The following is a 13433-nucleotide window of genomic DNA, read 5'->3' on the forward strand; positions in this document are numbered from 1 at the left end:
AGTCCCCCAGCAGCTCTGGGCTTCAATATCTGATATCTTCATTTGTGAAAAGAAGGGTTAGGGAGGCAAGTCTCCAGGATCCTTGGAGGTTCTCGCATCGCCCTTCCACAATCACCCCTAAGAGTGGCCACAGAGGGGCACGGAGCGGACCACCTGGGCCCCAGTGTGTCAGAGGCGAGGAAGGCAGGGCAGGTCCCTGCGGGGTCAGCCCAGCCTGGACTCCGCACTCTCAACCTGCCTCCTGGCTATTTCCATCCTGACTCAGGTCTACACCTGCGTCCTGAATACACCCAGCAGAGCTATTTATCAAACACACACAAGGCCACAGTTGTCAAGATCTATTCCAGGAGCAGAGCCTTGGGGGTGAGGAGGGGAGAAAAAGGAGAGGTGGGAAAGGAGTGAACTCCAAGCCATGCTAAGCAAGATGATGGAGGGGCTGGAGGAGAACCACGGCATGAAGTTCGTGGAACACTGAGTCTTCCAGGCAGCTCTGCACGGGTGATGGTATAGACCCTGTAAGCTTGTTACCCATTTTACAGATGGGGCAAATGATGCCCTGAGACATCACGCAACCCGACCAAGGACCTGCAGAGAGGACAGAGGAAGCATTTGAACTGAGTTAGTCTTGATTCAGAGACATGCTCTAAACCATACTGGGGCAACCAGATAGTAAAATAGAACTGTGACTGAGCATTGGCCTGGGAGACACCAAGAGAGATATCCGACACCAGGGAGAGTGAGGCTGAGATTTCACAGAGGGTAATTTTGAGGACTGGTTCCGAGATTCCTGGGCTCCTTAGCCAGATTAAGGATACAAAGAAGGGAGAGTCCTTAGGAGGGCCGATGGGACTGGTGAAAAAGTCCCCCTCTTCCCGCCCTGATCTCTCTGTGACTGCCGGCCAGGGTCTCCACACGTGTGCACATGTGTGTGTGTGTTGTGTGTGTACAGGTGGGAGTGAGTCAGTGTGAAGGCAGATGAGCATCAGGTGGGCAAACGTGACTGTGCATGAACACGGGTGTGTGAACCTTTGTGTGAGGGCTGATGTTTGAATACGTGTAAGTGAGAGTGTGTGTGTGTGTGCATATGCTGTGTGTGTTCACTGCAGCTCTGCACAGCCTTGTGGGAGATGACATTTGAGGCTGCAGGAGATCCAGCTGCCCCCTTCCGCAGCTTCTCCCTTCCTCTCATTAATTGGCCTGTAAGGGTGGGAGGAAGCAATGTTACCTGCTTTGAGGCGTGTCTCTGTAGCCCTGCAGGGTAGCCCAGGGAGGTTTTGCCATCACTTTCTATCCTTCTCTTTTCTGCTCACCTGCCCTTTGCCCAACCAAGGACCATCCATTACCATGGCAAAAGCCCCCATGCAAAACCCAAGGCTGCATCTGACAGGAGAGGGAGGGCTCTGGGTTCCTACGGTTCAGCCTCCCACTTGACCAGACTGAGCACCAACTGGCCTCTGCTCACCCACCTCGGTGATGGGAGGCTTATGGCACCCTGTCACCCACAGACAAGCCCTCCCAGGAGAACACCCTTTCTGAGTACCCCCAAAGCTGTTGCCCTGTCTCTTCCACCCACTGGTCTCGGCTCCTCTCGCCTTCCTAGGTCTTTCCAAGGCAGCCAGATTGCCCCGCTAAGCCTTCCCCGAGATTCCATTCATCATTCCTCACCTGAGGACATTAGGCCCCACTGCCCCTGTCTGGGTCCCTCCTCTGGACACTCTGTGCCTATAAAGTGTGGGGTGCAGATTTGAACCCACAGCACCTACTAAAGCTGAGCAGAGCAGAGAGCGGGGACTGGAAGACAGTCCATTCCACCACCAAAGCCCCATTCAGTTAGGAACCCACCTCGGGGGCCACAGTGTTAGTAGCCGCATCACACTGTTTATGCTTACACTGACCTTGTGGGGTCAAAGAAAAACGACCAGATCATTTCAGGTGGAATTCTGCCAAGCCGGCCCTATCTACCCACCCTTGGCTTGCTCCTTAGGTCATTGATTTTTTTTTTTTTTGATCTGAAAGTACCTGACTTTACATCGATTACTGTTAAACTTCTTCTTGTTGATTTTGGCCCAGCATTCTGCTTAGGAAGAAAGCTTTAGATCATAAATCAACTGTATCAGAATAACCTGTGCTTTCGAGGCTCAGATGCACACACCTATTGTGTCTTCATCCAAGTCTCTGGCAAAATTTTTGAACAGGTTGGAGCTTGGGCAATGTTTGAACTGTAAGCCACTCTCCCAGTTCATTCCCCTCTACACAGACTCTTTGAGTAGGGGCTGTTCAAACAACCACCACGATCCAACTCTGTCTTCTCTGATCTGCTAATCGGGTCACCCTAGGAAAAGAGGCGTCTCCCTGGGGCAAAGCTGACTTTGATGAGCCCCGTCTGGCCCTTAGAGCACGTCACATTTCTTTTCTGGATCTCTGAACTTTCTGCCTAGTCAGCCAGTCAGGGCTGATTCTGCCGTGATAATTCAGTCTTCCACCCTCCCTGCTATTTGGCAAATGAAGGTAGCTTCGCACCTCTTTGGTCTCCTTGGAATTTTCTCATTCTAGCCAATCTTGGATACCCCACAGGATCTTGGAAATCTTTCCTGCAGAGAGTAACCATGTAATTTTTCAATCAAAAGAGATAACTTTCAGAGTGTATCAGTTATCAATTGCTGGGTAACAAATTACCCTAAAACTTAGCTGCTTAAATCAGCAAACTGATTATCTCAGTTTCTGTTGGATGAGGCGTTTGGGAGGCTCCTAGGTAAAAGGTTCTGGATTTGGGTCTCTAGTAAAGTTACAGGCAGGATGCTGACCAGGCTGTGTTCATCTGAAGCTTTCCTGGGCTGAAATATCCGGCAGACTGTGGGCAGGAGGCCTCTGTTTCTCACTGCCTTGGCCTCTCTGCAGGACAGCTTGACTTATATTTTGATGCGGCTCTGGGCTTTCACCAGGGTGAGTGATCCAAGAAAGAGCAGGGAGGAGGCCACAGTGCCTTTTGTGACACAGTCCTAAAAGTGACACCCTCCCACTTTCACTATATGCTATTCATGAGGCAAGTCACTAAGTCCATGCCATGTACTCAAGGGGAGAAGAATCAGACCCCACCTTCTGAAGGAAAGAGGGTCCAAAAATGTGTTAACAGATAAAATCACCACAGAGAGTGACAGGAGATGCTATCTAATCACACCAGGGTGATGGACTTGAACCAGAACTGTCCTGTACAAAGCACACTTGCTTACCCAACTCCTTCATGGCCTCTCAAATGTTCAGATGGTGAACCAAGCTAAAAAATCCATCATGATGGGCTTCCTGGTAGCCCAGTGGTAAAAGAATCCACCTCTAATGCAGGGGACATCGGTTCCTTACCTGGTGCAAGAAGATCCCACATGCCACAGAGCAACTCATGCATGTGCAACAACTATTATCCCGCCTGCCCCAAAACCCATGCTCTGCAACAAGAGAAGCCACTGCAATTCTCAGCCTGTGCAATGCAGTCAAGAGTAGCCCCTGCTCATCACTAGAGAAAAACCTGGATGCAGCAATGAAGACACAGAACAGCCAAAAATAAATACATAAAATTTAAAAAATCCATCATGACCTTCTTCAAATATACGTATATAACTGAAACAAAAGTTCACAAAACAGCCTCTACCCTTCCTATATGCACTTTTAAGAGAGCAGAAAGTATTCCCAGCCCCTCTGAGGATCCCTGGCTGGATCTGAAAGCTAAACTGCTGGAGACAGAATAACGGGAGAAAAGGATATATATTTATGTCACATACATTTTACAGGACACAAGAGACTTCACAAGGGAAGGAAGACCCAAAGAAATAGTCAGACCTGTGCATTTTTATGCCAAGCGATGGAGAGTGGACAGCTGTGGGGGGACTGTGGTGTGTTAAGGAGTACCAGGTGATGTAGGAAACAGGGGGACTGTGGTGTGTTAAGGAGTACCAGGTGATGTAGGAAACAGGGGGACTGTGGTGTGTTAAGGAGTACCAGGTGATGTAGGAAACAGGGGGACTGTGATGTGTTAAGGAGTACCAGGTGAAGTAGGAAACAGGGGGACTGTGGTGTGTTAAGGAGTACCAGGTGATGTAGGAAACAGGGGGACTGTGGTGTGTTAAGGAGTACCAGGTGATGTAGGAAACAGGGGGACTGTGATGTGTTAAGGAGTACCAGGTGAAGTAGGAAACAGGGGGACTGTGGTGTGTTAAGGAGTACCAGGTGATGTAGGAAACAGGGGGACTGTGGTGTGTTAAGGAGTACCAGGTGATGTAGGAAACAGGGGGACTGTGATGTGTTAAGGAGTACCAGGTGAAGTAGGAAACAGGGGGACTGTGGTGTGTTAAGGAGTACCAGGTGAAGTAGGAAACAGGGGGACTGTAGTGTGTTAAGGAGTACCAGGTGATGTAGGAAACAGGGAAACCTTAGGGTCCTCTTGGTGACCCCTTTCCTTCAAAGATAAGGATATTCCTTTCCTCCGAGCATAAGATGGACACCTCTCACATGAGGGTTTCATAACCTGTTTCGGGGAGAAGGTGGAGGAGGGGTTTCAGAGTAAGCTTCCTACTTCTCCCATTTTCTCAAATTCCTTCAGCCTACAGTATGCAGTATGCCAAGATGCCTATTGTCTTGAACCACTCCACACTGAAATCTGACATATTCCACTCAGTTTCATTTTACTCATTCTATTCTCTGTACACTCTTTTTTTTTTCTTTTTGGCCGAGTCCCATGGCTTGCAAGATCTTAGTTCACTGACCAGGGATCAAACCCAGATGCTCAGTGGTAAAAATGTAGAGTCCTAACCACTGGACTTCCAAGGAGTTCCCTATACATTCTAAAAATACTGCTTTGGCTGACTAAATTGATTTCATCGTTCACTAATGGTGTGAGGTTCACTTTGAAAAAGCAGACGACCATGCTAGAGTGTGCTGTGTGTGTACGGGCGTGAAGCTGCTTCCATTCTCCATCTTTTCTGGAGCTCTCCATGGGTCTGACCCAAATTTCTTAACCTCCTTTTTTTTTAACCTTTAAACCCCGCTTTCCTTAATGCATACACACATATCCTTCATCGTTAGTGCTGTGGAGTCACGGAATCATGAAATGTCAGCGTACGAAAGACACTCTGGACCAGGGATGGTGCACATCGGCTCCTTAACAGACATTACTAATCAATCAGCACTGTCATCAAGCTCAGTGTCTACCTCAGAATCCTCCCCACCTCCAGATATCTCATTTTTTTTTTTGGTCAGGCAAAAATCTATTGTACAAAGATTTCATTTGAAGCCCAAAAGCAAACTCCAAATCCCAGAGAGATGCAGTGGCCTCACCAAGGTCGCCTGGCTGGCCCATGGCTGGGCAGAAACTGGCAGCACTGCGCTCTTGCTGAGCCCAAGGCTCCCCTAGGCTTTGCCCAGTTATTGCCGGTCATCTCAGACCTCGTTCTTCTGGTCAGCATCCAGCAATCGCTCACCAGCTCATTCCTCACCTATCACCTATGGACCATGAGATGGTTAATGAGACCCCAGATCCTTTCTAGAGAGAACATCACACGGGGCTTCCCTGCATGGGACGACAGCCGGGAGAAGCAGCTTTGTTTGGGATGCAAACCACAGCTTAACCTCTGGGCCAGCTCAAGCACCATTGGCTGGAATCAAGAGCCAGTAGCCCCTGCTGCCACCATCACCACCAAGAGGGCCCAGCGGGGGCTGCATGTTGTCTTCTGTGATTGCTCATTCTCTGGGGCCAGCCCAGGCATGACAAGACTCTGGAGGATCACAACCAAGCTTCTGGTTATCCCTCCACGGGGGGTGCTGTTACCAGGTGCCCGGGGTGCTACAGGAGCAGAGAGACAACACTTCATCCAAAGGAAGAGACACCTGAGAAGCCAGGTGAAGGTTTAGAAGGATAAAAATGTTACTCCATAGTAGGGGAACAGCAGCAGCAAAGGCACAGAGGCACGAGGATTCAGTGAATTCAGGGGAAATAGTCATGTAGCAGTGCAGGAGAGGGTGCTGAAAGGTTGCGGGACATGGTGAGAGATGAAGCTATTACCCACAAGGAGATCTAGTCTGTGAAGGGAGAGAGAGGAAAAAAAAAAAATACACATACATTACTCCAGTTGGGAATAGGAGCAAAAAATAGGAGGGGACCAGAGCTGGGGATGCTGTTTTTCAGATGGGTGATCAGGGAAGGCCTTTCTGAAGAAAGGATGTGCGAGCAGCGATCTGAGTGTGCAGGAGCGAATGTGCAGATCACTGGAAGAGCATCCTAAGCAGAGGAAACCGACAGCAGAGATGCCCAGAGGCCTGTGTAGCCAGGGCTTATGGAACACTGGTCCTAGTCAAACTTGGCACACAGAGCCCCTGACTTGGTCCAACTATCTGAGTGAAGATCAAACTTCAGACTCTTGAGAGTCTCTTGGACTGCAAGGAGATCCAACAAGTCCATCCTAAAGGAAATCAGTCCTGAATATCCATTGGAAGGACTGATGTTGAAGCTGAAACTCCAATACTTTGGCCACCTGATGAACTGACTCACTGGAAAAGACCCTGATGCTGGGAGAGATTAAAGGCAGGAGAAGAAGGGGACAACAGAGGATGAGATGGTTGGATGGCATCACTGACTCAATGGACATGAGTTTGAGTAGGCTCAGGGAGTTGGTGATGGACAGGGAGGCCTGGCGTGCTGCAGTACATGGGGTCACAAAGAGTCAGACACGACTGAGCGACTGAACTGAACTGAACTGAACTCAGTCAGGCTAGGGTAGACCTGGTTGAGTGAGACTTGGGCCAGATTTCTGCAGATGTTGGTGGGGCCCATGTCCCATTCCTCATTGACCTAGTAACGGTTCACAGATGTCCCCCAATCTGGAGTCTCACCCTTGGCCCAAACAGTAGCCAATGGCTGACGGATTTGTGAATCCCAGAGGCTGGTCCCCTTGCCTCAAGCTGGCACCAACCAAGTGCTTTAGTTTGTACTGCAGGATTCCCCATGGGATGAGGCCTACGTGAGCCCTCTCCAGCTGAGATCTTCCCTGCCCTGGTCCTCTCCCCTCACTTCCCTTCTCTTTTTCCAACCAGTTATATGACTGAATCCCTGGCTCAGGCTCTGCTTCCCAGGAACCAGACCCAAGATACAGGTTCTCCATGATTTATCTCAGAAATGCCCACTGCCTTAGAATCTCAGAAAGAAGAGCTCCCCTCCCCTATGCTTTACCTGTAAACTGGTTTCCATCCCCTCCCACCTCCCCACTCCCCCAAAGGACCTTGCCTCACCAACCTTCCCCTCCCTGCCACCTTCATCACTGCTGGACGCATCCTACCTGTTCCCCACCCAGCTCCCATAACAACAGCACTCGTTTCCCTCCAAGTAACTCCCGAACCCACATGGCTGCCAACCGTGCCCTCTCTCCCACCCAGCCCCACTGTCCCAGCTGCCTGCTAGGTGTCTGTACATGGCTGTCTGGCTCCCAACAGCACTTACTCTAAAATTGCACTCACGGTCTTTCTCCAAACCCAGCTCTCTTCCTGGCTGCCAGCTACTGTAAATGCCACGCCTCTCTCCAGCTCTCCAGGCTCCAAACTTGGCTGTGTCCTGATTCCATCTCTTCCCTGCTTGCCTGCCAGCTCCCTTACATCTGCCCTCTTCTCTTTTGTCTCAGCCAACCAGTCTCTTTCCCTCATCCACTTCATTGATTTTAAAATAATCTTGGAAGGCACTTGCTAAAAACTTACTACATGCAAGACTCTGAGTTCTATGTGCTTATGAACTCAATTACTCATCATAATGACGCTTTGATGAATTATTATCATCATCCCCACTTGATTGATGAGGAAACTGAAGCATAGAAAGGTGAAATAATTCACCTAAGACCTATGGTTAAAAACTGATTGTCGTGTTCTGATTTCCCCAGAAACCAACTCCACATAAAAGCTTCATTGTGAGAAGTATATCTGGGCAGTGAGTCCAGGAAACATTGGTAGGGGAGTGAAGAAGTGAGACAGGGAAGGTGAGGCAGGCAGTAAAAACTGTCTTAGCAAGCAAGTTATCACTGCAGAAACCGGAGTTTAATCTCTCTGGAAACCCTGGGAAACATGCACTAGGGAGCTAGGTTATTGATACACCAACTTCCACAGTTGAGGAAGTTAGTCCACAGTTGAGGGCAGTTTCTGGGGGCATTAAGTTCCTGGCATTCCTGGTACAGGTGGAAGGTGATCTGCCAGTCTGAGAAAGCCCTAATTCAAAGCAATGCTGGAGCTAGGAGTTGGGAGTCAGACCTATGAAATCAAAAGTCAGGGTCAAGGGTGCAGAGCAGGGAACCCACAGTGCCCACTATAGAGGTAGAGCTGGAATGGAATCCAGGCAGCGTGGGTCCAGGGCCCGCACCCTTAACCACAGGCTCTGCTCTGATGTGGTGGCCTGCCGCTCTTAGGGCTATCACGTGACTCCCTTCCGCCATTCTGCCCATCAGCACCAAGTTAGGGTCCTGACCTCATTTGGAGTCAGTCCTCTGTTCAAACCCCTTTGGCGGCTCCCACTGCTAAATGTCTGAAGAGGCATGGTTTGTCCCACAGTCCAGGTCACCGCAGAATGACCCTCACCTCCAACAGGAGCCTGTCTCTCGCCCCTCCCTGCAGCCCACCACATCTTGCTCCACCAGCCTCTGCACCTTCGCTCGTGCTGTGCCTCTTCTTGGGATGCACTGGCTCCATCACGGCCTGAGTCAACCCCACTATTTGTCCTCTCGGTCACACAGCCCTTCTGGACTGCTCTGTCTTCTGAATGAAGTGGCTCCTGCCGGTCCTTACCTAAGAGCACTTCTGTATTTCATGCCCCAGCTGTAGCACCGTGGTCAAGCCGCTTGCCCCAACTGTTAAATTGCTAGAGACACTGAACTGATGAATCCTCACTTTGCAACTGCTGTGACCCTGAGCAAGTGAGCTGATGGTGCCAAGCCTCAGTTTACTCATCCAGAAAATGGGGGAATAATTATATTTACATCAAGAGATGGCTGTGGGGATTGAATGAGATAATGCATGTGAGGAGAGCTGGGACATAACATGTTCCCATTAAATGGAGACCATTGTATTTGTTAAGAACCTCCCCCTTGGCCAGGCCATTCGCTCCCTCAGGAGGGGGCATCACCTCTCAGTTAGTCCTCTCTTTATCTGCCATGGCACCTGGTTTTTCCTCCAGCTACTGATGGATCACAGAAAGATGAATACTTTATGCCCTGTTGGATCTAACACAGCCCCCTCTAAGCCCTTCCTTTTGTTTCCCCAACCTTCCCTTCACTTTCTTCTTTTTTAACTTCCCTCATTTTGCTCCCTAATATTCAGCACTTATAAACACTATATTTCCTTGTTCACTTATTGGCTGTCTCCCCAGACAGAATTTAGACTCCCAGATGACAGGCCGAGGATGTTTTGTGCCCTGCTGTATGTCTGGTACCTAGAACATGACTAACTCTTAGCAGTAGAAAAATACTGGTTGAACGCGTGAATGAATGAAGGAAGGAAGAAACTGGGCGAATGCCCAATAAACGTTCGCAGCTATAAGCACTCTCTCCAGAGAGCCTGTGTTATTTTCTTCCAAGCCAAGGCTCAGACAGTCAAACAGGAGGTCTGATTCCTTTCCCATCCTGATCTTGGCTTGAAGGCACTCAGCTGTGGGAGTTTCTCCTTTGGGGCTGGGCCTCCTTCCATGCATTCTGCACTCCCTCCAGGCCCATTCAAACGGGCCCTCTTTCTCTGTTCTTAGATCCCAGGCCAGGACCACAAGGAGATTGCACGGGAGGAGGATGGATGGTAAGAAAGATGGGTGTCCACAGCTGCCCACCCCTGCCGCCTGGCCCTGCTCCACACAGCAGCCCCACCTTAGTTTCTCTCAGGAAATGAGTACTTGAGTCAGAATCGAAGGAAGCTGAGCTTCTGGGTGCCACACGCAGGGAGGAGTCTACTAGCTGCCAGATCAGGCCCACCGGCCCCCACCTTGGGAGCTGGAGGTGGGGAGAGTGGGAGATGGGACCATATGGGCAGGTGTGACTCAGCAGGAAGAGCAGCTGTTTCTGTGACTCAGCGAAGAGCTGGGGCAGGGTAGAGGTGCTGGGTGGTGTGGGAGCTGGGACTGGAGCTGAACGAGTGGGAGTCAGAGGCCATGACCACCTCATCCTGCACAGAGGGTAGCAGCCAAGTGGACTCCAGCTGGGAGGAGAAGCACCATGGGACCCCGCATCCGATGGGCTCCATCCACAGCTCCTCACGGGCTTGTCGCCTGCCCCCAGCAAAACCCGGCCTCATTCCAAGTCCTCCAAGACTCTCATCCTGCTCCTCCTTTCAACTCTGCTCCAGCCACACGGGACCACCTGAGCTACACATTCATTCCACCCTCTCATTAGCACCCAAGCCTTTGCCTGGGCTGTTCCCTATGCTTAGAAGCCCCACCAACCCCACCCCCCGGCCACTGCCATCCAGCTGATGTAATTCCACTACCAGCCCCTGCAGATGCTACATGTCCGGGGTGGATTATGTGCCCCTCCTCCACCTCCCTGGGGCCTGCCTTCACCCTCCTGGCCTGTCTTAAAATGTAGGTTTTATTGTCATTCAGGTATGTGGCGGCCAACAGGTCAGGAGATGATCACCACTGAAAAAAAAATAGTTTGTTACTCATGGATCCCAAGAGGAAGGGGCCCACCAGGCCACAGGGGGCCACATGAGGAAGCACCAGGGTTGGTCAAGAGGCAGATGGATGGAGAGGAAAACATGGGCAAGAGCCCTTGTTGTGATTTCTGGGACAGAATGGGCAAAGCAAGCTAGACTGGATGGTTCCATTGGGCTCTGGAGCCTGGGGGCTGTCCCTGGTTACCTGGGACATGGCTCTGGGCTCGTTAGGACAGGTGGATAGTGACCAGAGAGTGAGAGGCTGACCGAGGGATAAAGACGGTGGATGAGGTTTGTCTGGCTGGTTTGCTTATGAAAAGAGCGTTCATAAGCAAGTTGTTCACTCTTGCAAGTAACTGGCTAGCCCTGGGGTGGGGTGGGGGGAGTCTCTCCAGGGTCAGCAAGGCCCCAAAAGTCTAAGCATCAGAAACATGTGGTTAATTCAGGGCTCTTACTCGAATGCCGGATTCCCCTGCGGACAGCAAGCAGGCCATGGTGGAGCCCCCAGCCCTGGCCTGGCAACTGGGGGACTCCTGGCAAATGTTGGATGGATGAGGAGCTACCGTGGACCAGGCATAGTGCTAGCCACTTGGGGACACAGCAGCGGACAGGAAAGCAAGATCCCTCCTCACAAGGGTCTTACTTCCAGTGGGCACGGCTGACAACAGAGCAGCAAGAAACAAATAAACAAGAGAACTCCGGCTCCTGGGAAGCACCGTGACAGAAACAAAACACAGAGTTGTCATAGCATCCAGGTGGCACGGAGAGAGAGGGACTCCATTAGGGTGCTCGGGACAGCCTCTCTGAGGAGGTGCCCTTTGGGCTGAGACCTGAATGTTGAGAAGGAGTGAGATGGGCAAAGATGTCAGGGGAGAGTATGTCAGCAGAGGAATCACTGAATGAATGAATGGAAGAACAGATCCATCTTTTGGTCTGGATTTACAGCTGCCGATGGCGCCTTTTGAGGCTTGAACAACGGTAGTGCCAAAGTCTCACATATTAAATAACTTCCATCAGGATCTTCCATCAGTAACCGGAACATTCCACGGGGTGACCTAGGACCTGTGAATAGGCACTTCTGGGCCTCAGAGCAGGACACCATTTAAACCAGCTTTGCTCTTTGACCACTCATCCCATTTACACTGGAGCCAGCAACCTTCTTGCCAAACTCGTCCCTGATGGGAATTAAAGTGCTTGATTTATAGCCCAGGCGATGGTACCTCTCACAGGAGAGGCCAATCGACAGTCTGTTCTATTACTGAGGCGCTGCCAGGCATCAGACACTCAGACCAAGCCCAGGCCACAGATGTTGCAAGCAGAGACCCAGTGGTAGACCCCTACCCACACCCACCCACCCCAGCTGCCCAGAACCTTCCTGCAAGGTTTCTTTGGCAACCAGGGCTAGAGGCTCACCGGCAGGGGGACAGCCATGGTGGGCTCCTTGGAGCGTCTTGTAAATCTCCAGTCTACACTGGGAGAGCCAGGCTATCCAGATGAGCCACCAGGAGTCACTCTTCCTGCCACTTGAGAAGGGGTGCAAATGTGGTTGACAAATAAAAGTCATAGGAAGGAGGCATTGCGATTAAGCTGTCAGTGGGCTGGCGGCGGGATATAAATAGTTTTAACAGGCCCCTCTCCCTGCTCTGGGTGCTGGAAAAGCCGTCCTGAGATGTTTATCACGCAGGCTGAAGGACTGTTTGAGCAGCTGTCTGGGCTCCCCCATGGCCCGCGATCCTCCCCACAACAGTCTCAGCCACGGGTTCTCTGTTTCCCACTGGGAAGGCCATGGGGAGGAACCCAGAACTGCCCAGAACTGGATCGTGAAGAAAGACAGGGTGTTAGGGGAGGCTGCGAAGGGCAGGAAAGAAATAGCCCCCGAGCACCTATTCTCTGCTCCAGAGAAGATAAGCAGTTCCCCATGGTCGAAGTGTTGGACTTGAACCCAAGTCTTTCCTGCTTTCAGCTCTCACTCATGTTGCTGTTGCCATCTTCTTTTCATTCATTTATTCATGCATGCATTCATTCATTGGTCCATTTTCTGGAACTCCATAGGGAGTGGGAAAAGCACACATCTCAGCACCCAGATACCCCGGTTCTCCCCTTCCTTGCCAAGAATTCCTAGGCAAATTGCTTTGCCTCGATTCCCTCATCACTTTAAAAACAACATAAGGACACCCGCTGTTATCGTGAGGCTCCGCTAAGGATCAGTGCAGACATGTTAGGATTAGTGCACGTGCCCTAAGGTCTCAGCTGCCCAGAGCCCGCCTCCACGCAAGCGCACCCCTGGCATAGAGATCGTGGAAAGCCGGATGAGGTGCCGCAACGCTTGCGTTCAAAGTGCTCTGGCTGCACAGGGTCAGACATCCCACAGCTGCTTCTACTGGTGGGCAGATGAGAAAAGATCTATGTGAGAGTATAAGAATGCACGGTGAGCAGTTCCGTTTGGGTGGGTGAGGGAGTTTTCCCCCAAGAAGGGGCATGTGAGTCCCACCAGTGGGGTAGAAGGAGAAGGGACATCCAGGGGGTAGCGGGGAAGAGAACAGCATCCTAAAAGTCTTGGAGACCTAAAGGTTCTCTGGGAACTGTGCGGGCAGAGTAGATCCATGTCCCGCAGGCAAGGAGACGGAGAGAGGGGTTGGCCTCTCTTGGTCGGGTGGGAGAATCAGGACAGGCCCCTGATAGACTTTGGCTGTTGCACTAGAGGACTTGAACTTTATCCTCTGGGCACGGGGAAGCCGTGACCAATTTTTGAGGACAGTTGTGACGTGCTCTGGCAA

The 13433-nt window shown here is 51.0% G+C and overlaps 1 long non-coding RNA gene across 1 annotated transcript; it reads right to left on the bottom strand.

The window, feature by feature from the left end:
* Nucleotides 1–323: 323 nt before the first annotated feature.
* LOC132342294 (uncharacterized) lies at nucleotides 324–2931 on the bottom strand. The gene is made up of 3 exons (XR_009490611.1): nucleotides 2805–2931; nucleotides 2521–2591; nucleotides 324–585 (listed from the first exon to the last, which is right to left on the bottom strand). It is a non-coding gene; the product is annotated as an uncharacterized lncRNA (long non-coding RNA).
* Between the last annotated feature and the right edge of the window lie 10502 nt (nucleotides 2932–13433).

Source organism: Bos taurus, chromosome 15, assembly GCF_002263795.3.
Source record: "Bos taurus isolate L1 Dominette 01449 registration number 42190680 breed Hereford chromosome 15, ARS-UCD2.0, whole genome shotgun sequence".
Lineage (NCBI taxonomy): Eukaryota > Metazoa > Chordata > Mammalia > Artiodactyla > Bovidae > Bos > Bos taurus.